Genomic DNA, 23,128 nt, shown 5'->3' on the forward strand with positions numbered 1-23,128 from the left:
TGCATTTACAGCTCCAGAACATGTGTAAGAGGTCAGCCACTTGATCCTTACAGTATGGACATTTAGGCGAATTTTTAGAATTGAATTTATGCAAGCTAAGACGAGTATAGTAAGCATTATTAAGAATCATTAATTGGGTAAATAATAACTTCTGAAGAGATATTGATTTTATAGTTAAGTTAATTGCTTTTAATATTTTATTATCTTCTATCAATGGTATTTTTTCCCTCCAGTATTTTGATAACAATATTTGATTTTGGTATTTTAAATCTTTTACCAATTTATATGTAGAGGTTATATATTTGAAATCTTGTATAAGGGTTTGCCATAAATTAGAACACATGGTTAAATTTTCTTCCTTAATTCTAACCTCACTGAAAAAACTTATAGAAAGATCCTTTAGTTGTCTAAGTATAATTAAATAAGATTTAGGAAGGTTCATCTCTTTCAAGATATCGTGTATTGAAAAACTAAGATAAGGGTACATATCAATTAAAGTTAAATTAACGATAAGTGGAAATTTATTAAGATTTATCAGTTGATTATTGATTTTCAAATTTGGGTTCTTGTGGAAGGGTTGAAAAGTCATCATATGTTGCAAAAGATTTAATGAGTGAAAAAAGTTTTGTATCAATGATATGTATAATCTAATATGCTCCATTAAGGGATATAATTTCAAATTGTCTTTATTTAAAAAGGGTAATGCCTTAGGGTTAATGTTCAAACTTACAGCATGTTTATAATTCAGAACCAACCAATTTGGTACCCATTTACCACTGGCTGTGTCAAAGTTAGCAATTCTCAAAATCCTATTAGCATTTATTATTAAGTAATATACTTCAAAATTAGGTAAATCAAGCCCACCTTTATTCTTCGGAGTCATCAATTTATCGTAAGATATTCTGGTTTTCCTAGGCTCCCATATAAATTTAGCCAATTCCGTATGAATCTTTTAAAGAAATTCTTAGTAATTAATACTTGACTAGCTCGGAAAATATATAATATTCTAGGGAATACATTCATTTTAATAATTGAAACCTTTGCCATTGTTGGTAACTTTAAATTATTCCATCTTTTTAAGTCGGACAATATATGATCCCAAATTACTTGAACATTATTAACATAAAAATCTCTATCATCTGTAGAAAAGATAATACCCAAGTATTTTATTTTCTCTTCAGATTTTATATGTCCTACCAATGGTAAAAGCGAAAAGGGTTTTGGAGTTCTTAAAGGAAATAAATTGCTTTTCTTAAGATTTATTTTGTAGTTGGATATTTCTGCAAATTCCTCCACCGCCTTCAAAATTTTCTCAGTATCTGAGATAGGTGTCATACAATAAATATTAAGGTCATCCGCAAAAGCAGCCATAGATATTTTAGTACCATAGATCACTGGTGCATTATAATATGTATTTTGTTTGAAGTGTAAGAATAGAGGTTCTAAATATAAATTGAATAAAATAGGAGATAATGGACAGCCTTGACGAGTTCCGTTTTTAATTTGTATTCTTTTGGAAAAAATTTTATTAATTTATAAAGTTGTATAAGGGTTGTCATATAGTTTTTGTAATGTTGAAATAAAATCTTGAGGTATATCAAAATATGGTAAAATATCGAACAAAAATTTTAAATTAACTCTGTCAAATGCTTTTTGTGCATCAATTATAAGAGCATACATATTAAAATTCCTATACTTGGCATAAGAAATTAATGTGTGAAGCGTTAAGGTATTATCAGTAGTTTGTCTGTTATTTATAAATCCGGCCTGTTCATTAGATATTATTGAAACTAAACCCTTCCTCAACCTATTAGCTAAAATAGAGGTCAAAATTTTCATATCTATATTTAAAAGTGAAATAGGCCTATAATTATCCGGATTTAGACAGTCTGCATTTTCTTTAGGTATAAGAATTGTTCTAGATGCATGAAAATGAGGATCATTAACTTTATTATTGATTATATAATTAAATACATACGCAAGTATTTTACCAAAATTATCACAAAAGGTTTTATAAAACTCCATAGTCAGACCATCCGGTCCTGGTGCTTTATAAGATTTCAACTTTTTAATTGTGTCAATTACCTCCTCAGAGGAAATTGGTTTGATTAAATCTAATTGATATTTTTCAGCTATTTTTGGAAAAATGATTTTGTGTAGAAACTCCTTATTAGTCTTGTTTGTAGGTACTCCCTGATGCTCTCCATAAATTTGAGAAAATATTATTTCAAAGGTATTCATAATATCTTTGGATGTTGTATATCTTTTATTATTAAACAATATTTCAGGAATTTGAGAAGGTGTTTTCACTTGATTAATAATACGGGCTAGAGCTTTTGATGGGGTTTGAATATGATTAGCATACTTTACCATTAATTTATGTTCATGAAATGACAACCTACTATTTTGTAACATAAAAAGCTCCTTTTGATATTTGAATAGTTCTGTTTCAGTTTGTTTATTATAGTCTCTAATTAAATCTTGATCTAAAGCCTTAATTTTCGTTTCCAATCTTTGTATCTCTCTAATCTGTGTTTTTTTATAAAAGGTAGCTTTTTGAATAAAAATCCCCCTTACTTGTGCTTTAGTTGTCGCCCACTCAATATCAGGTGTATGTTTCTGTTTAGAGAAATTAACTAATAGAAGATTAAGAATCGCTTGAATTTCCTGAACTATATCCTCCTTATTCAATAAATTTGGATTTAAAGACCAGTTAAACCCCCTGTGTCTTAGACTATTACTAATGTCTTTATTAAAACTTAATGCTATTTTAGAATGATCCGATAAGTATCTAGCTTGTATGTGTACATAAGGATCCGCATCAATTAATATCTCAGAAATTAAGAAAAAATCTATCCTAGACCACATCTTATGACAACTTGAGTAAAATGTGAAATTATTAGTATTATATTTATTATTTTCATATTTAAAGGGATCATATAATTTGAAATCAACTTTAAGTTCACTTAAAGCTATTACAGCTTGCTTATTATAAAACCTATATGAGCTTGATTTATCCTTTTTAGGATCTTGGTACGTATTCCAATCACCTCCTATGATTATATAACAATTGTTATATTGATTCAAAATAGGGTAAAGTGATGCTATAAAAAGCTGCTGATTCGTACATGGTGCATATATATTAAGAAGTAAAACAGGTTTATCAAAAGGTGTGGATGACAGAATAACGTAACACCATCTTCCCTCTTTGTCTATTTTGGAGTCTAAAATATTACCTTGATACTGTTTTTTTATAATTATAGCTACACCCGCACTATTGGTTTGCCCTTCTGAGGCTACTACCTCTCTAATCCATTTCTTACCCTTAATAACTGTCCATTGATCATTGGTTAAGTGAGTTTCTTGAAGTAAAATAAAATAAGCCTTAGCCTGCAAAAATAAGTGAAGAAATTATTTCCTCTTCTTCATGTTCTGGAGTCCTTTTGTGTTCCATGAATCTATTATCCACATACTAAAAACCTTATTTTGTTAAAATGTACATTAATTTTGAAAAACTGTAATAAAATCCAATATTTTTGCATAATCTGTATTGTTTTGAAGCATTCTAAATATCCCGTCCCACCCCAGTGCCTAACCACTATACCCCTGGACCAGGACATACATAGGTTGTTTGCATGATTAAAAATTTCCCGATTAAATGACTCTTCAAAATATTCATTCTTAACCTTAAAGTATATAATATCTATAACATGCAAAAAACCTATAACTTGTACAATTAAATCTACAAAGTCTAACCAAAACATTCCCTAAAAGAAAACACTGCTAACCATCTACAGCTCTTGGTCAATCCAATACATTCCCTCTCCAATAATCTGAAATGTTTACTTAATATTAATAAACAGTTGTGTCTCAAAAAAAGAAGAAAAAAATAATTCCAAAAAATATAACTAAAAGGTTATTAACCTTCAAAAATGAGACACTATTAGTATTAAATAATACAATTATTCACTTATAAACAATTCACAGAATATACTGTCACTTGAGAGGAAAACCACAGAAAATTGAGTAACCGACCACTTGGTCATTATATGTAAGTCATACATTGTCTATAACCCATATCTATGTTAAAATCAATAAACCAAAATATATATTAACAGTCATATGTATATTAATGCCTTGAAACCCTTCCTAATAAAGGAAAACTAACGGTGTTATACCAATAGCATCTGCTAAATACCCCACCATTAGCCCATCCCACCAGCTAAATAGAGTCATATTAGTATACAAGACCCATTGTAATTTACATTATATTAAAACACTCTGATCTGTCTTAACTGAATATACTATATATGTTTCCTTTTACATGACAATCAATATTTACCACTAGCATCATTAACTATATCTGTTTACATTTCCTAAACATTTTACTTAAAAGAATATATGCTATATAAAGTGTGTATCATCCCAACAAACCAAAACAAACCTCGTCAAATATTATATATATATTTACCTCATATTTTCCCTCTGCACGAAATCAGGATACATTACAACATAATAACATAATCTAATACTGTAAAAGTCACAAACTTTGATATTATAGTCCAATTACATTTAATTTTCTTCTTTCCACCAAGATTTCCTCTTTCCCAGCCTGGAAACACTGCCATCGGCTTCGCGACGGGGGAACCATTTACCAAATGAACATCCGGATGCGCCACAGCAAAAACGCACCCTCAGGAGCAGCAGCAGTATTTCCTTCAGCTTCGCGACAGGGGAACCATTAAGCAAATGGACTTCCGGATGCGCCACAGCAACAACGAACCCTCAAGCACAACAGAAGCATTTCCTGTTACCTCGTGGGAAGAAACAGCTCGTGAAAGCCATAAAACCTCGGAAATTCTTTGTGAAGGATCAGGAGCTATACACGAACCCTTATCTGATGTTCAGGAGGCCTGGTAAACCAGCAAAACTCAGACAAAGGAATATGAAGCCTCAGACTACAGCAAAAAAGGAAACCCACCTCAGATGTTGTTTAAGCCGGATCGGAAAGCCATATTAAGATTCAGAGTCAGGCAGAGACTTAAAAACTCTCAAAAAGGTAGATTTAGCTTCTTTTTTTGTAGAAACCGAATATTTGACACCATCGACTGTAAAAGTTAAAGTATTAGGGTATTTCATTTGAAATTTTATCTGTTTTTCAATAAGAAATTTACAGTAAGCAGACAAAGCTTGTCTAGCCTGTCTTATTTGCAGTGGCAAATCCTGAGCCATGGACACTTTATTATTGTTCCGCATGATAAAACCTCCATTTTTTTTTACAGTTAGAATTATTTTATTCACATCTTGATAGTTAAGAATTTTTACATACACTGGTCTTGATATATTTGAAGCCTGTGATTCTTTCAAAGCTCTATGAGCTCTCTCTATTGTTATTTGTTTAGCCATGTCAGGGTCATTGAACAACGTAGTAAATATTTGAGTAATGGATAGAATTAAATCATTGTATTGGATTGTTTCCGGTAACCCTCTGATAATTATATTATTCCTCCTGGATCTAGCCTCCAAGTCCAGAATTTTAGCTTGCATAGAATGAATATCCAGATCATGAATATCAGTTTTTTTAGCAAGCATTGTTATTTTGTCTTCATTCTCAGATATTCTTGCTTCAGATCTATCCATTCTTTCAAGAATTTGAGTACAAGTGATACCAAAAGATTGTATCTGACTAGTTAGCTCTTTCAAAGCTTCTTGGATGGGCGACAACACTGTTTTAATATCTTCCATATTTGCTAGTTGGTCCGGTTTATCTTTAATTCCAGCTTTAAAAGATTCCTGCTGTTTTGTCACCTTCTGTCTTTTTGAAGTTAAATCTTTCTCTGGAGATTGCAGTGCTGACAGTTTGGTTTTTGTTATTGTTATGTCCATGTTTTTATCTTCTTTTGACATTACAAAGCAGAACAGTACTTACTGTAGTTTAAGTATGTAAACCAAGTTTGTTGATCAGACAAATCCTTTGTTTAACACTCTCTTCAGAGTCAGTCAAACAATCAGTTCTAATCCTGTTGAATTCTTCGATTTCTCTAATGTCATGCACCTCTCAAGCGATACTTGAATGTAGTAGATTATTTTTAACCAAAAATTATTGTTATAAAACTCGTATTATAACTTCAGGGTAAATTTTTCCTCAGGATAAATGAAGAGCTGTAGATATGCAGTGTTCACAGAATGGCAGCCATCTTTGAATCATGAAACCAAGATACTGTCTAATCTGTGGCAACATAGGAAGAACTGCAGAAATGTATACAAGGCAAATGCCTTAAAATCCAAGCAAGAAAACATTAGAGTAAGGTTTTAGTGCACAAGCAAACACGTCATCACAAAAAAGGACAATTCATGCAGCAGAATATATCCAGCAGTCTAATGAAATGATGTCTTGCTTGCATTTTCCTCCCTTCCTGATTCTTCTTCAGTGTACATATTTATCTGCTGTTATACCAGTTCACTTTGAACAAAGGTAAATTTCAGCACAGAGAAATGTTCTTCCTTATATCATCACATGACTCTGCATAGCCATTCATCACACAGACTACTTCGTAAAAGTTACTAAAAAAATAGTTTGTGATTTACAATATTTTTTCTTTACTAATTTAAAGAAAAGGGTTTTTTTTTTGCAGTAAAACTTCTGTATCATACTAGGGACATTATACTGGAGAATGAGGAGCTGTAAAGATGTTATGTTGGGCATGAGGAGCTGTAGGGATGTTATACTGCAGGGTGGAAAGCTGTAGGGGTGTTATGTTGTGGGACTAGGAGCTGTAGGGATGTTATGCCGTGGTACGGGAATCTGTATGGATGCTATATTGCAGGAAGGGAAGTGGTAGAAATGTTATGTTGTGACATGAGGAGCTGTAGGGATATGATGTTGTGGTACGAGGAGTTGTAGGGATGTTATACTGCAGGGTGGGAAGCTGTACGGATGTTATGTTGTGGTACTAAGAGATGTAGGGATATTATGCTGTAGTATGGGAGTCTGTATGGAAGCTATACTGTAGGAAGGGAAGCTGTAGGATGTTATATAGTGGTACAGAAGGCTGTACAGATGTTATATTGCAAGCTGGAGAGCTATAGGGATATTATGTTGTGGTATGAGAAGCTGTAGGGATGTTATACCACAGGGTGGGAAGCTGTATGGATGTTATGTTGTGGTATGAGGAGCTGTAGGGATGTTATACTGAAGGATGAAGAGCTGTAGGGATGTTATGCAGTGGTATGGGAATCTGTATGGTTGTTATACTGCAGGATGGGAAGCTGCAGGAACGTTATGTTGGGGCATGAGGAGCTGTATGGTGATAATGCTAAATGTAGGAAGCTGTGGGGTGGTAATACTTCAGTGTGAGGAGACAGGGGATGTTAAAACTTTTGTCAGACTAGCTAATGAGGGCAGGATTTTAATTTAACTGACAGTCCAACAAGTTTATTAGAGAAAATTTATCCTAGCTACAACTCCTTAGTGCACTTATAACTGACATCAGGATACCTCCATTTTTTTATCTTTACTTTTCATATCAATAGCATGTGAGTTCCAGACTGCCTAAGAAAATGCCAAGGTGTTGTTGTCTGCACCAGAGGAGCTGGACATAGAACATCCTCTATCTCCTCACACTGAAGTATTACCATCCCACACCTTCCTACATTCAGCTTTATCACCATACAGCTCCTCATGCCCCAGTATAACATTCCTGCAGCTTCCCATCCTGCAGTATAACAACCATATGGATTCCCATACCACTGCATAACATCTCTACAGCTCTTCATCCTTCAATATAACATTCCTACAGCTTCTCATACCCCAACCTAACATTCCTACAGTTTCCCCCCTGCAGTATAACATCCCTACAGCTCCTCATGCCCCAACATAACATTCTTACGCCTTCCCATTTTGCAGTGTAACAACCATACAGATTCTCATACCACAGTATAACATCTCTACAGCTCTACATCCTTCAGTATAACACCCTACAGCTCTTCATGCCATAACATAACATTCCCTACAGCTCCTCATAACACACCATAACATTCCAGTGCAGCTTCTGTGGGGTTTTCTTCATTCAGAAGCTGCTGGAAATATTCCTTCCATCTGCCTTTGATCTCCTGCACTTCATGCCACAGCATAACATTCCTACACCTCCTCATGCCACAACATAACATCCCTGCAGTTTTCCATCTTGTGGTATAACATCTGTACAGCTTTCCATGCCACTATATAACATCCTACAGCTCCCCACCATGCAACATAGCATCCCCATGGCTCCCCATGCCATAACATAACATTTCTACAGCTTTCCATGCTGCAATATTGTCATCTTCCAGTTCTCCATGCCACATTACATGCCTAACGCTCTTCATGCTGCAACATTACCGCCATCCAGTTCTCCTTGCTGCAACATTACAGCCTACAGCTCCCCATCCTGTAACATTACCACTCTCCAGCTTCCCATACTGCAACATTACCATCATACAGCTCTCTATGCACATTGCCATTTTCCATGTCCCATTGATGTGACATTATCAGCAAGTCCACCTGCAGCAGCATTACCACCTGCCAGTGTCCCACGTTTTACCAGTACCATCTTCCATCTCCCCCAAGCTGCAATACTATGACTTCCCAGTTTCCCATGCTGCAGCCTTACCACCCGTATGGGGCAGGACAGTCATTTACATATTACACAGAGGTCCTGGCAAATACTGTTCCACCTCATGCTCACTGCTCACTGCCATTATGGATAGAGGGTAACAATATGATGGCATATTTATAGACTAATAAGAGAGGTGCCTTACTTTTGTGAACAGTAGAAGATGCAGTACCACAACAGGGAGCTCAGCTTAGCTAGGAAGAAGCGCTGACAAGACATGTGAGCCCTGAGTTTTTGTGTGTCTGCAATATTCCTCGCTGACCAGGTTATAGCAGTGACCACTTAAACTTGTCCAGATGTACTGGAACTGTTGACTTCATCCAGTCCAATGTATTAAGCCCAACCAGGTTCCATATTTTAAAGGACTAAAAAGTACATTCATTCCACAGGACTTTTATTAATGTAACTACCTAACAATAGCACAACATTGTATAAAGCCCTAGTGTTAATATTCCCTCCTCCCAGTGCCATTTTCAGGGGAAAAATAATTCTTCTTTATAAGACAAAAAAATAAATCTTTATAGTCAAAACAAGCATTTATTTACAGCTGGGATTTTTTTAACTTTAAGTAGACAGTCCCAAAACTGCATAATGTGATAAACTAGTCAGATAGCATTCATAAACCATACCCCAAAGGCTCCTAAAACTGCAACATTATGATGCAAACATATTGAAGTATAATTCATCTGCAGCTAAATGTCACTTTTTAATAAAAAGTATTTAAATATGAGTATCTGATTTCAGAATTTCATTATGTTATAAAATTCCTATCCATTTGGTTGCTACCATGTTTTGGACAATCAGATTTTAAAAAGACAGTTAATTTCTTTCTTTCTAGCAAAATGTTGATATTCCTCTTTCATATCTTATTATTTCCTGAAGAACTACAGATTTAATATATTCCTATTAATCTTAAGGCTCATTAAATATGTGGGGTAGATTTAATTTATTATTTTTGATGTTGTACAACTCCTACGGTATTTTTAAGTAAAATATGTTTAAATTATCCCATCTAACATTTTGAACATTTGCCCATTCACTGATCTTTACGAAAAATAAACAAGTATAAATGCCTGTGAATTAAAATCTTTTGTCATTTGCATTTAATTCCTCATTCCCTGCAGCATATTGGCATACATTGAAGTCCTTAGAAGAATATGTCCATATTTATTTAAAGACAAACTTGGTATGGCAGTATGTCTTCCAAAATGAGACCTTTGAAAGATGGATTATATTTCTGTTCTAATTATACAAAACAGATGGTATTTGCTTACAACCTGTGACAAACGTGTTTCTGTTAATAGCTGTCCCAATTATCTTTTATGATTTTAAGTGTTGCTGAACAGATGTATTATTTTTAGAAAAAAAATATAACACAGCTTTTCTTTATCCTGAAAATCCCCAAAGCTCTATTCCTGCTGCTTTAACAAACCAGTACGTCAGTCCAGTCCTATGTTTGCTAAAGCTGTCTAACATGGTTGTGGCAAGGTTTCATTGCTATAATATCTTACCAGTGGTAGGTTAAATCAGTTTTGACTGGTTTTCAAATAATCCACTGCCATAGCGCAATTTCTCAGAAAGAAATAATATGCAGTTAATTTGTTTGTTTGTTTGCTTATCTATTTATTTTTGTTTCTCTTTTTAACAGGCAGTATGACTTTGCAGATCTATATCACCATTTCGAATGGTGAAAACTTCGAAGGCTGTTTAATCAAACTCAACTTTTTGAAATCCGTAAACAGCGAACTCATGGAACACTGATGTTTATTCCGGGGAAAAAAATCGGTGGGCCATCTTCAGGGCTTTGCTATTTCGTCCACTGTGGTGCAATCTCGGATTTGGTATATTTAAGTGGGGGGGTGCAAAGCCCTCCACTTATATTTGTGTTTAAAGTTGCTATTTTTTTTTCACGGAGCAGCGATTTTTTTCTCTGGGAAAAAAAATTGGTGTTCTGTGAATTCACTGTTTACGAACTTTGAACTGTTGAGTTCAATTAAACAGCATTTGGAGTTTTCAACATTCAAAATGAAGATATAAACTCTGACTTTGCAGAACATATGAGGTCCATAAAATAAAGATCCAGATATAAACAGATTGTTAATATGATTTTTAACATGATGAAATTATTATACATATAGGAGTGTACACAGTATACAATGACAAGGACAAAAAAGGTACACGTACCATCAGTTGGCAAATAATAGTTGAAGAAATTCATATATACAGTATTTACAAAGTGACATCTGTACTTTGATTTTTAGTACACAATTGCTTATTATATCATCTATGGAAAAACAAGAACAGTAATGATATATGCAATGAATAGTACATAGTTAAAGTTAACAGGGTAATCTACCTAGAGAGTGCAAGCAAATGGAAAATATACAAACCAGAGATGTGACAGTGGAGTAAAGGCATATGATCCACATTAGAATGACAGGCAACAGATAAATATGCTGCACTTTGTCTCCTCAAAACCTAAAAAAATGTAGCTATTTCAGTCAGAAAGTAGGATAATCTGATATCCGTTTATGCAATATCCAAGACACTTTATGAAGAAACAAGAAAAGGAAACAAACGAATAAAAGATCTAGGAGCAAAGCGAGAAGGGAGGACCACATTTTAGGATATCAGGAATCAAAAATCACTAGGAGCCTCATTACAGTAACAGAGGGATGGTGGGAGTGAGAAGATAATAGAATGTGAGTCACTAAATGAGATTAGTGTATGTGTGTGTGTGTGTGTGTGTGTGTGTGTGTGTGTGTGTATGTGTGTGTGTGTGTGTGTGTGTGTGTGTGTGTGTGTGTGTGTGCGTGTGTGCATGTGTGTGCGTGTGTGTGTGTGTGTGTGTGTGTGTGTGTGTGTGTGTGTGTGTGTGTGTGTGTGTGTGTGTGTGTGTGTGTGAGTATGCATATATGTGTGTATGTGTATGTGTGTGTACGTGTGCATGCAAGTATGCTCATGTGTGTGCATGTGTATGTGCATGTGTGTGTGTGCGCATATATGTGTGTGTGTGTGTGTGTGTGTGTGTGTGTGTGTGTGTGTGTGTGTGTGTGTGTGTGTGTGTGTGTGTGTGACTGTTCATCTGTGTATGCTTATATGCATGTGTGTATGTGTGTGTATGGGTGTATATGCATGTATGTGTGCGTGTGTTTGTATGTATGCACATGTGTGTATGTGTATATGTGTGTGCATGTGTGTGTGTGTGTGTGTGTGTGTGTGTGTGTGTGTGTGTGTGTGTGTACACATGAAAGACAGAGAGTGTAATCATCAGAGACACAGAAAAAGACAGCGAGACACACTGAAAGAAAGGAAAGAGAAAGATTAAGGGGAGTGGTTACAGCTGATAGGACATTGGGGCCTTTAAAAAGAGAGTTATATACACAGGAAGATTAGAAAAATCATTTTAATATTTAACTATGTCAAGTAATCTGACAACTGCAATACCTTTTCCTGGTTGGACAGACGTAATGGACATTTTAAGTCATTGTTTGGATGCATGTTTTGAAATGCTTAATAAAATAATTTTATTCAATACTTTTGTCAGTTAAATACCACTTGATGGTTCTTGCTGTTATTCAGTGGCTTGATTTGTACAAAGCAGTTATTATTGGACCAAAATCTATAAACTACAGTCAGCTAGTTGAGGTTCAGATAGGAAATTCTAGCTAGCTAAGCAAGTTTAAGACTTCATGTTGGTGAGAACAGGACTATATACTACCAGCAAAGTATGCACTTCTTTTATAGGCAAGTTTATGATTATACATGTTGATATGTGAACATTAGCTTGTAGTGGCAGGCAAACATGTGCTACAACTATTGCAGTATAGTCCATTATAAAAGTGTTAGTCTTGCATTGTATTAGAATACTTTTATTAGTTTTTTACAGTCATCACTGTTCAGTCAAACTTTAGTTCACTGTCCATAATAACTTTAAGCAGCACTGCACATTTTACAGCCTTAAAAGGTGAGCGTTTCAAATAGCTCATGGCTAAATCTGAAGTAGGTGAACAGGAGACTGGTACCTACTCTGTCATCATGCATGTACTTTTGAGAATGTTTAGGTCAAAACACAAGTTTGACAACCAGGTTTGAACAGAGTTGAGTCCATGGTTAAGTACTGTCTGTGAAATAGATAAAAATGCACCTCAACAAAGAACTGCCGGGTTAACCTGGGATTACTACAGTGTTTCTACATGTTCTTCATGAAGACAATAAAAAGAATGGAGAAAACACTGACCTCTGTAGAACATGCAGAGGGCTTGGTGGATGGGTGAGATGACATTCTGCATCTTACAGTCAGAAATGTATTTTCAAGGTAACTGAAGAGCTATAAAATGGCATTAGCATACTATACCAGTGTTATCACTTCTTTAAGGTTATTGAGCAATTAGGTGTAGACTGGCATCAAACATCCAATCATCTTAGAAGTTTAAAGTGACACATCATAAACAAAGTGTTACCTCATCCGTTGAAATCATTAGCAAATGTTCTGTACCCTTCCTGTATGCTCCACGTTTGAGAGGTCCTGATCCTCATATGGGAAGACTGAAGACTGCGAGCTATTAATTAGAAAGCCTAGAAGAAGAGTGAGTATGGAAGCCCAATCCAGACTACTAGGTACAGGACTGAAATTCTGGCAAGGAATGTTTCAAAGTTTCTAAAAAAAATATCAACAAACTTATTCTTGCTTGACTTTTTGTATTAAGTAGAAATTCCTCTACATCTATGTTCACTTGCCACTGCCCAAATGTTTGAATCGTATTAATATGTTACACTACATACCAGAATAAACAAATCTTCTAAGACAGAAAGTGTATTTGACTGGATCCTTGCATTGCATCTGGTCTGCTTGCTAGTATTATGGTAGACACCATCAGTGATTGCCTGCCTGCCTTTGCTGTCTAACATCTTGAAAAATCCACATGTAGGGAAATTTCTACTTAATAATGAAATCAACCATGGTTACCAACTTATTTTTAATGTTGGATGGAGATCACTGCATTGAGTCCTTATTAGTATGATTAGGACAGTGTGGTAGGACATAAAGTCAAGCAAGAGTAAGTCTGTTAAGATATTTCAATGTACTGAGATGACACAGTGAGTGTGGGAGCTAGCAATGAAGGAAGAAATGGTGTATAATATGCTTGTGAATGATGACCACATTCCCTTAACCTTTTGTATTTTCCTACACTGTTTAATTATTTTGAACCATATTGTCACTAGTTTACTGCATGGTTCCAAGTTTAGTTTTTGCTTGAAAGTGTTTGCACTGGTATTATTATACCCCGTGGAAACTTTAGAGAATTTTTCCTCAGGTAAACAGCAATTGCTGGAAGTGTGATGAGAAAGAGAGAGGTAATTGGGAACATGTTTTGAGGACTATAATGAATTTCGCCAGAGGGGTCTATGTTATGTACTAAATCTCGACTACCCTTTTATTGACACATATGTGTTGAATGTCCACTTGAGCTAAAGGCCACATCATCAATTTCTTTTCAAGGGAAAGAAATTGGTTGGCCATTGTTTTAAATCTGCCCTTTTCCCCACTGTAGTGTGATCTCGGAGTTAGTATATTTAGTTGGGGGGGTGGGGGCATAGCCCCCCACATTGGGGCTGTGGGGACAAAGCCGCCCATTTCATTGTGTTTGTTGTATTGTGGCGTGTTTCGTTGGCCTACCAATTTCTTTCCCTTGGAAAGAAATCGATGATGTGGCCGTTCGCTCTAGTGGATAATCAAGATGTGTGTCTATGAAAGGGTAGTGGAGATTTAGTACCTTCAACTATATAATATAGACCCCCACCAGAGTACTTTGACATAAATTCCGGGGTATCAAATGATTGCAAATAAGGGAATTATTCTTATGAGTTGTGATTTAATATCTGAATTGTCTACACTTAGTAAGGCCTTGCTAAGCTTAATGTTATTAGGCACCAAAAAAGCAGTTACTAGAAAACAGAACTCAAAATAGAGTCACTGAAGCAACTTTTGGCACAGTTGCCTTTGGTATTGGAAGACCAGAAGTCAGTGAGTTCTGTTCCCGTTCTGGGTAGTTAGAATGTTGACACTGCAGTGTAGCATTAAGGAGGCATTGCACTCCTCAGTGTATTGTCCTTCATATGAGATAATAAACCAAGGTTACTATCTGCATGAGTTGGTGGTAGCTCAAGTGGATGTAAAAGATCCCTTAGCACATATTAAAAAGAATAGGAGGCTTTATTTCTTTACACTTCAATTAATTTTCATGACAGTGATATAAATATATATATATATCTATATATCTATATATATATATATATATATATATATATATATATATATATATATACATATATCTATATATACACACACACACACACACACACACACACACACACACACACACACACACACACACACACACATATATAGATATATAGATATACACACGTGTACACAACATAAAAATTTGATCACAAAATATATTACATACTAAACCCATCTTTATAAACAACATAGATTTATACCCACATTCACCCATCCTTTATTCCACAATCATCTTTTTAACTTATCAACCACATTCCTGTCATCCCAAATCTTGTTCATCTCATATTCTGTAATATCCATTAAATACTGAAAAATAACTTATCATACTTCTCCACGTTTTCTTTACGTACACCTTCATACAATCCATATATTATTATTTGCATATTAATTTTTGAAACTATTTCCCTTAAAAGCTATCTCTAAGTTCAATATTTTCTAACTCATACACAAGTCATAAAACAAGATCTACTGTTTCCTTCACATCTTATAATTAACATTTTTTTGTCATTCAGCTACTTATATTTTAATGCAGCTTTGACTGACAATTTCTCAGTACTCAATCTCTACATAAAATCTTTTATTTCATGTCTTTCTTTAACTGCCTTCTGAAGTTCCTCATCTTTATTTTCTCATGGCTTTACATAGTAGTACTTTTGCCATAATACTGTTGTACCATGCATTTCTTGTTTTAATTTTATCATTCTCTTCCATTTTCCATCTATGTATAACTTTATCATATACGTTTTCATCTTCCATCATACCCTTTTTATTCTTATTTTGCATTTCCCTTGAAGTTAGATTTTACTGACACATTCTACCTGTATTTTAAATAACTTATACATAATCCAATATAGATGTATTATGCCCCCCAAAAAATGTATTCTTTAAACCTAATAGTACAATCAATTGCACCTCTTTTAACTATTTTTAATCATAAGCCAAACAATAAAGGAAATGTTATTTCTAACAACTCCTTTTCAAACTGCATTAGAAAAGCATAAACATCTCCCATATATCCCATTCTCACTAATGCATGCCTATTGAAAAGATAAACTTCTTTTTGAATATGATAAATGAAAATTTCCCACATGGCAATTGTCTGCTTAACATCCTCTAATGAACCTTCCCATTGCTCACTTGTTCACTTTTTACATCCACATTTACCCCACAATAAATTTAGTTCCACTGCTGAGAAAAACATCCAAGAGATATTCACATATTCCCCAAAACCTTTATTTTTTTTTTATTCTTAAGCCCATCATGGTCAAAGTTCTCTCAATTTCAATAACAGCTTCCCTAATCCATAATTTTTTATTAGTTGTTACTACTAGATCATTTGCATGTATCATATGTATGGGAATCTTAATACCATCTTTAAATGCTGCAACCCCTTCTTTTACCTTTCTTTCTACTTTTGAAATTACACTATTCATTACCAAGCAAATAACATGGCACTAAGAGGATATCATTGTTCTGCCCCATCTCATTTTAGTTTCCTTAGAAAAGGATCAATTTATAACAGCATTTACATATTATGTATTATATATTGACTTCATAACCTTTATAAATTTCTTTCCAAACCCATATTGCTCTAAAGTTTCAGACATAACCTCATTACTTACACAGTCATATGCTTTTTCTGCATCATACACTACCATCTTATCATCAATTTTCTTATTTTTAATTAAAAAAAAATAATGCACCCTTATCAATCAATCCATAATACAACTTCACTCTATACCATAGGCCCCTCTACCAATAATTTCATCATTATTCTTTCTAACATTTTTACAATATGTTTGTAATTGCTAGCAACCTCCAATTCATTATATAATTTCTTTTTACTTTCTTTTGTATATAAACTTCATAATTCATTTACTGATCCATGTATCATTAATCACAGTTTCTAACCATTTATTAATAACATTAATAACAAGTATTTTCTTATCTGCATCCATCTGTTTAAAACATTCATATCCTAAACCATCCAAACCAGAAGGACATCCTGTTATATCTCTCTGAATTTTATCAAACTCTTGCAAAGTAATATTTTTTTAAGTTTCCTTTATTACAATTTTGTCTATTTTCTTAGTATTACAATTTCCTTTAAGTTTCTCAACATTTCCACAATATAATTCAGTTATATACTATTCCACAATTTTAATTATACCTTTAAAATCACAAAGTCTTCTCCATGTCTATTTCTCAGTTTCTTTCCTCATCACATTTTAAATTTTTCCTCCAGAAAAGGTGAAATATCTTCAGTCATTCTTATCTTGTAACAGATATCAATATTTGTATAATAAAGAGCTAATTTGTTTTTATATTATCCTGATATATTTCTCTCACCTTACTTATTATATAAGCTTTATTCTGTGAAAGATTCTCTTTGCACTCATTTATCATATCCAATATTCCTGCTTCTTTTTTTTTTCAAAACCACTTGTCCAATAAAAATTATTTTCTATATCTTCCTTAAATATCACCCTCAACATTTCTAATGATGCATTAAAAGAAATAATTGTAATATATTTCCACAACCAGTCCATTTGCCTTTTAAATTAATCTTCTATGTTAACTTCTCCTGTAAGTCTTTTGTTAACTTTTGTCTCTACAATAAATCTGTCAATAACTTAAATATCATCTCTTGTGTCACAATAATCCAAAAGAGAAAAAAAAAAGAAAAAAAAAAAAAGAAAGGCACTTCCATTGTTCATTTCCCTCATTCCTTCAGAAAACAATACATAGTCTATCCCTGTTCTTATATTTGCAACTTTTTTCCAACTTGATGGCTAATCATTTTGATGACTTGCCTGCATAGATCTATATCATTAACAATTATGCCATTCATTTTTCTTATATTACAATTAAAATCACCAGTAACAATAATTTTCATAGCAATGCAAATTTCTTCAGGTCTTCAAAAAATAAGACTCTATTCTTGTACACTACAGGTACATATATAGACACAATTTTCCAAACTTTTTCCATTTTTTATATCTCTAATTTCATGTTTTCCAGGTTTCATTACCATGATGTCATGGATTTTAATCAAAACCACAACACTACAACTCATAAACTCCATAAATGACCAACATATTCTCTCGCCCCTCATATTCCTTCTTACCACTTTTTTTGTACTTCATTCAACATTATAATGTTATAAGTTAACCTTTTCCCTTTTTGGCAACTTTTTTTTTGTAAAAGTTTTACCTTCCTTTTCCTAACATGTTGACTATTAGCCTTTTCATTCTTCCTGCTTCTGTCCCTTCATCATCATTGCTTAAGTTATCAAATACGTTTTGTAAATCAATGCTAAATTCACTATTGTTTTCTATTTTATGTGAATAAGATAATATATCTTCATTTTCATCTAACATGTTGTGCTTTTCTATATTTTCTAACACCTCTTGGGTCTCAGTAAAATGTATTTCTTTGTCTCAATCAAACCAATAATGTGTAATACTTCCACAGTACCTACATGACATTTTGCAATTATTTTTCCATGTCCTTACTCACCACATGGTGTGTCTCTGTGTTTTTCAAATTCATTAATCAAATCTTCACAGAAACCACAATAAAATTATGTTTCAGGTTCCCCAATACTTGAGATTCTTTTTTTTCCATTTGCAATAACGACAGTAAATTAATGATTTTCCCATCTACATAGCATTTAGCTATCACGTCCCATTCTATAATTTTTCCTCATCCGTACATTTTAACATCATATATATGTTTTCATTTATCAAAAAAAGAATTATTTATTTATTCTTCATATATATCCACAGTCCTGAATTGCAATTTTATTCTCACTTTATTTATTTATTATTTAACATTTGTTTACCGGAAAGTCCAACTTGGAACGGAGCCAATTTTCAGTGGAGGCCCAGGGAGAAACACTCCAGATGCATGTCTTTGTAATGTGGGAGGAAACCACAGCACCCAGGAGAAACCCACATGAATGCAGAGAGGACACGCAGACTCTACACAGAAAGCACTCCAGCCAAGGATCGAACAAGAGAACCTCCTGCTGTGAGGCGACTGTGCTACTGCTGCACCACTGTGCCATTCTTTTTAAAGATAATATTAATTTAAATATTTTTATAATAATTATATTTTATAATATTAATAATAATAAATTAATTAATTGTATTGTTATTATTAATAATAATAATAATTTTAAACATAATATTAGTACATTTTACAAAAAAATCTCTTCCATGGCTCACGAAAGACATTTCATCAAAAGCCACTAAAAATTTCCCTCTTATATCTATTGTTTCAACAGTCAGCTCTCTAAAACACTCATTCCTTATATGTATGAAAGCTCTGATATCTTCAGACTTTACCCCCAAAATACATGTCACATTGTTCCACAAATACTATCTGTCGATTTTTCACCCTGTTTTGCTTCAGGTCTAACAGAATAACTTTTAACCACAATATTTTTCTCAACAGTAGCAGCAATAACAGAATATTAAATCTTACATTAGAGAGTCAATTATCCAAACTAATTGAGACCTAGTGTAGTTTGGATAATAAAACTGTTCGGATAATCAAACATACAACTGTACCAGATAAAAAACTTCTAAAATCTTGTTTTTTTCTGCATGTAGGAATACACTTTTCAACCATTCAGCCATTCCAGGTGACAATAAAGAATATTTTTCACACACAAGCTGAAAAAACATACTCAAGCGAATATGTATAAAGTTTACATATTCAGCCTTTATGATTTTTCCTCCCTGAAAACTTTGGAAGTCTGGTTTTGATTACTGACATTTCAGATAATTGACATTTGGATAATCGACTCTCTACTGTATTTACCCACAAGCCAGTTACCTTTAACTTCATCTCATTTAGTTCTTTGTCTATCTGCTCAGCAATCTTATGCCTTCATGAAATATTTCCTTTTTCATTCAACATACAATCCCATCTGCTAATGCCTTGGCAGCAACCAGAAGGATATTCTCATCAAATTATGACCAAGAAACTGTACTTTCAACTAGGTTCTGTCTCATTGATCACTTCTGCTAAAATTTCTCTTCCAGCCCTCCAAACTAGATTTCACTAACAACTGAAAGAGAACACTGCCCACATGGCTTTTATCCATATTCGTAAACCTTTAATCACTTTCCTTGGTCTGCCTTGTCAGCATAATAGACTTCTTCACAACTCCATTCTTCTCATTATCATCCATTTCACTTTCTTCAAGACATCAGTTTACAGCAATACAACCAGGAAAGAACAGGGCAATTTTCCTACTGCCCTGACTAAATTTCCTCTAGGGGTAGTAAAAATATAACCTCAGCTCTCCCTTGAGAAGAGGCTACTAGCCTAGTGGGACTAATCCAGTCAACAAAGGCTAGATAAATAAAAAAATATAAACCAACTGTAAATGAAGTATTGACAATTTTAAATGGGATAAAAGAATCTGAGGTGAGATCTTTAGAAAGGGAAAGGCACAAATTGCATAGAAATAAATGGAATTTATGAGAACAAATGTAGAATAATGTTCAGGAGGAGGAGGAGTGAAATTTGAGGAAAGCCTGGATTTCAGCAATTTATGTACTATTACAGTGAATGGTAATTGTTAAATAAGAAAACAAAGATGTATAACACATGATGTTAATGATTTTTAAATAGTTTCTTTTCTTTTTATAACTGTATTTGCGCCACTGTCATTGCTCAATGCTTAAAGTTAATAAAGGCATTAATAAATGGCATCAGTGTCAGATCCCCCCTCCCAAAAACGAACAAATAAATAAATAAATAACAGTAGAGCTTTTAATTTTAATTTTAATTTCATGCTCTAAAATATCTGTGGATCTTTTCTACCCAGGCCTCCACTGAAAATGGATTATGTCCCAGTCAGACTTTCCAGGTAAACAAATGTTAAATAAATAAAAATAAACATAAAAACACACAAGAGTGAATAAGGATTGCATGCACGAGAATCAGGAGGCATGCAGTGGCCTAAAAAGAGATGCAATAAGCATGCATACATAATCTTCCATTGGCATTATGTTCATAGCAGTAAATACCAAAACGGATCCAATCAAAATTTTGCAAGGAATTAAATATAAACTACAAGTTAGACATCAGTTTCTGAACAGAAAAAAATATCTACAAAATAAAAATCTAATCTAACCGCTATTCTTTCAGTCTCAGGAAAATGACCATTTCTTTACTGATAGAAACTCCTCCTGTTGTATTAATTAAATCAAGTGTTTATCTCTGAGAGTCAAAATACCACCACAACCTCATAACAACTTTCTAACCTTGGTAAATGTCTCAAAAAGTAAATAAACACTGTTGTGAAACTGGAATTCAGTGGGGTACTAGATACCAAAATAGTTTCCCTCATACTGATTATCCCTCCATATATCCTTTTGTATTATCAATTCTTTCAAAAAAACAGTAATCAACAGATAGAAAAGGTTTAGAAACAATCATGCACCACTCCCTCTGAACACCTCTTGTAAGCTATTTATACTTCCACTGTCACAGCACATGCATTAACGACAGCAGAATGCCCATGGGAGGATTAAAACCTACTACATCTCATGGATAATACTCTGTCACTCTGTGTTCATAGACCACATTATTTGATGTGTCTCCTCATGAGTGTCTGCCTCATACTGTAAATAGCTATAGCTGTTATATTTATTATTTTGTAAGTCATCTTTTTTCTTCCCTTCTAGCATTTTACTTACTTTTAATTACTGATGAATACTGCTGCGTTTAGTAGCATATATAGTTCTTGCATGATGATTAATATCTGTCTTGGAGAAAGTTTTGAAATCAACCCCAGTGCTACATTAGCTTAAACTGGGTATGAGCCCTTATTGCTTTTCTTTTTCTTTTCCATGAAGACAGAGACTTGAGGAATGGCATCTCAATATATATGTTATAGATGGAAAATACATTTGTGTTTAACTGTTTCTTAATAAAACACTGAAGCTTAAAAAGCATAAAACAACTAATAAAACAGAAAATCAAAGTAATTTATTTACATGAAGAAAAAAGGAATGCCATGTAATGGAAAAATAAATGCAAGCCACTTTTGGCAAAGTATTATACCTAGTAGCTTTAATATTTTATTTATTTACAGTTGGTTTACCAGGATAGTCCATTGGGCCAAGATGAACCCGTTTTCAATGGAGTCCTGGGGAGAAAAGCTCCAGAAACAAGGTTACATAGTTTTAGATATATAATACAATATTAACAAACAAATTACACAGTTAGAGCATCATACTGGTGATGACTGTTACAGTTGGTACATACTATAGAAGTGATTCAGATTGCATTATTTACAGAATTCAAATTGCAGTATTTACAGAATTGTACAGATTACTGTTTGTAGAGGGTACATAGTATAAAAGTGATTCATATTGCAGCATGTATAGAATTATACAGATTACTGTTTGAACACACACAATCAATGGAACATTGCAGGTGGTACCTACTATAAAAGTAATTCATGTTTCAGTATTTACACATTAAGAGTATATCTTTCAAGTGACATTACTGATGAAATTGCCTAGGCATTTTGAGTTAGGTTGCTAGGTAAGGGATACAAAAATGATTTTGATTTAAGATTAGGCAGCTAGTTAAAGGATGCAAGTTACTACAATAGGAGAAGCAGATACAAGGAAGCTTATTAGCAGGAGGAGGAAGGAAGTAAGGCGGTCTTGAATTATGAAGGGTGGGTGCAAGAGCATTGAATTATGAAGGGTGGGTGCAAGAGCATTCCCACTGGGTTAGTAGATGAAAGTAAAGAGATTTTTTGAATGTAAAGTGGTTGAAGGTGGTACGAATAGCTGGAGGTAGGGAGTTCCAGAGACGTGCTAAACTATAGGATAGGAGATTTTTACCTGGGGGACGTAATGGTATGTATAGTTCAAGTAGGTTCTGGTTATTAGTTCTGAGTTCTCTGTTGGGGAGGTGTATTTTAAAGGCAGGGGAAAGAGATGGACAAAGGAAGGGTTTAAAGATGAGCTTGTGGGCAAGAGTGAGTTGAGAATAGATGAGTCGGTTGGGTAGTTCTAACCATACTAGTTTGTGGAGAGAAGAACAATGGTGAGTAGATGCTTTGTGGCCATTAGCGAATTTAGCTATTTTATTGTAGCATGAGGAAAGTTGTGTTTTGAGGGAAGATTGTAGG

The sequence above is a fragment of the Protopterus annectens genome, chromosome 5.part0 (genome assembly GCF_019279795.1).
Source record: "Protopterus annectens isolate FY-2018-M chromosome 5.part0, PAN1.0, whole genome shotgun sequence".
In the NCBI taxonomy this organism is placed as follows: domain Eukaryota; kingdom Metazoa; phylum Chordata; order Ceratodontiformes; family Protopteridae; genus Protopterus; species Protopterus annectens.